The following is a 3,195-nucleotide window of genomic DNA, read 5'->3' as shown; positions in this document are numbered from 1 at the left end:
TTTCACTAATATTATGGTTGCAGTCAAGGGAAATTTATTAAGAACTATGCTAATTGATACCTTGATTATTATCAGCAAGACAAGTTGCCTGATTATAGCACGAATCCATAATATTGTATGCGGTGTATTATATATAACCACATAGCTTTGCTTGCCAATTGGAAATTGAACTACGCTTAGAGGTGCTTTTGATCAAGCATGAATTAAATTATGGAATTGAAGCATAGAATTTATATAATATTCTTATAGTATTGAAGCATGAAATTTAAAAACCATATAGGAATTGGAATCCTATAATCAAATAGGAACGTAAAGAAGCATATATGTAAGGCGTGGTATTATATTATGTATTTTACAGTGGAAACCATGGCACTAAGAAGAATAACAGTTTTGTTCTATTTCAATCTTCATGCTAGTGTTTTGGTTGAATTGATTTACCATGTGCCACTGATGATCTCAATTTTTGTAAGCATGCTATATTTGTTCTGACCTTACTGAAGAGGTCCCTCCGATTAGCAAGCAGAACGAAGTCATCTACCAAAGCAAAATGGTTTGTTTCATTGACTTTGATTTCCATAATGGTTTATGGTATTTTGGTTGATATATATAATGTATTTTGGTTTGTTTCATTGACTTTGATTTCCATATTATGTATTTTGGTTTATGGTTTGAGTAGTGGGCAAGCATTTCAGTATCCCTAGAAGTTTAAGTAGTGGACTACGACTGCTCAAAGCTCTCATGCTCGTGGCATGAAAAAGTCAAAGGTTAAAGATAGGGATTAATTACCAAATCCTATCTTTAATACATTTCCAATTGAAGATCAACTTCATCAAGTAAGTAATCCATATTCCAATCAATTAGGGATACTTCCACCATTATCCCAAGATATTATCGCCTAATTAATATCTTGGGATTTAAGTAGGGGACTACGACTGCTCAAAGCTCTCATGCTCGTGGCATGAAAAAGTCAAAGGTTAAAGATAAGGATTAATTACCAAATTCTATCTTTAATACATTTCCAATTGAAGATCCACTACTACAATATTAGCTTTAGGTGTCGGATGATCCTGGCGGTTAATAAGCCATTCTGACGGATAAAAGATATCCGACACATAATTTATTTACTGTCAGATTAAAGTTACTTTCTGTCGGATATATCCGACATAAATTACTGGCGGATTTTTACTGGCAGATTTAACCGCCATAAAATTATTATAACCCTCAATATTTTTTATTTTATTTTTTAATATTTTAAAAAAAATATTAAAGGGTGTTTCTTCGTAACTTATCAAAGGGTGTTTCTCTTGTGTCGTCATTACAAGAGATTGTAATTAAAAAATTATTTAATCTTGAATAGGTCCCAACATAAACAATAAAACCGTATTCTTTTTTAATCACGGTGAAATTTTGTTGGAAGAAGTATGTTCCCAAATCACAAATTTCTGTCAACAGAGTCGGAGAGCTTGACGAACTGGACAGTATTTTGTCTGGGAAAAGAATGAAATGTAATGGAGGACGAAGTGGTTGGGAAAAAGTTATGGAAAAGAACCAAACTCATATACGATCCAACTTTTCCGGTTCATTGGAGAGATAATGCGTGAAATTTACATCAAATATAACTTTTAACTTTAAATTTTCGTGTGCATTAGAAATAGATTAACACATACCATAGATAACAACTAAGCAGAAAGCAGAAGCTATGAACTCTAAAATTATTATAACCCTCAGTATTTTTGATTTTTAAAAAAATATTTTTAACATATTCTAGCGGTTTCTAAGTTAATGGTGGCGGTTATAACCGACAAAAATTGACTATTTTATTATTTTAAAATGTTAGATTGATTAAAAATAAATAAATAAATAAACAAATGGTTTAATTTTTTTTTTCACTCACGGTCCCGTTACCTAATCTCTTAATGTTTTTGTTTTTTGCGAATTTTTACACATGCTATCTCAGAGTATATACAAACATATTTGACGGTTGGATCGTTGAAACTAGTTTCGTAGAGTGTAGCTGTAAAAAATCATCAAAATCAGAGCTAAAATAACCGTTAAATTATGATTATAACCGTCGAAAACTTTTGTTCCGTTACGTAATCTTTGAATGATTTTTTTTACAATTTTTTACATATGCGATCTTGTAGTATCTATAAACAAGTTTGACGGTTAGATTCTGGAAACTAGTTTTGTAGAATGCATAAATTTGCCAAAATTTTGAAGTGGGAAAAGTAATTTGTGCTAAATTTTTATTTATGTTTTTCAAGTATTGATTAGACAATATTTAGTTTGTGTGAAGACATTTTCATTGTACAATTCTCTTTTTATTTCTTTATCGCATATTTTACATGAATTATTATCTATTAAACCAAAAATGCAAAAATTATCTATTAAACCAAAAATGTAAAAATTATCTATCAAACCAAACAATTATTTATTTAATTTTTAAAAACATATTCTATTTAAATACATATTATTTATTTAAATAGAATATGTTTTTAGAGGGAAAGTTTAAAATTTAAAATTTGGGGGAAAGTTTAAAATTTTCAGAGGGAATTTTGGAGGGATTTTTGCCGCCATTTTGTTGCTGCCAGTTATAACTGACATTAATGAAAAGTTTCTGTCGGTTTTTATTTTAAAAAACATTTATGTCGGTTAAAACCGACAGTAATGAACATTTCCACATTATAACCCCTCCATCTCTTCCTTGCGCCGGTGCTTCTCCCTTCCCCATTTTCTCCTCTCCTCATTTCCTTCTCCTTCTCTCCTCTCCTCTCCTCATTTACTTCCAGTTCGAACACTTGCAACCAAAGTTCATTAGCTATCTCGAATAAGGCGAATAAGAAGGTAACACTCTCCTTCTCGCTCTCTCTCTCTCTCTCTCTCTCTCTCTCTCTCTCAGTAATATACTCTATGTCTCTCATATGGCGAATAATTTTGTGTTGTTTGTTTCAGTGGGTTGGATGATGTTGGTGGTGGTGCTACGAGCGAATGTCGTCGCTCAGAATGGTTAGCACAGCATTATGGTGCTGATGTTGCTCGAGATTGCACATTGGAAAAAGCTCCCTCATGATCAGAAAGAATCATTTAGTCTAAGGTTTGTCTTTGATGTTTGATGCCATTCGGTTAGCTAATGTCCACTATTCTGCTGTGACTTAATGGAGATGGGTTTAATTTCAGTGCAAGCTTTTCTGATAT

Source organism: Malus sylvestris, chromosome 15, assembly GCF_916048215.2.
Source record: "Malus sylvestris chromosome 15, drMalSylv7.2, whole genome shotgun sequence".
Taxonomy (NCBI): domain Eukaryota; kingdom Viridiplantae; phylum Streptophyta; class Magnoliopsida; order Rosales; family Rosaceae; genus Malus; species Malus sylvestris.
This window is presented reverse-complemented; position numbering follows the sequence as displayed.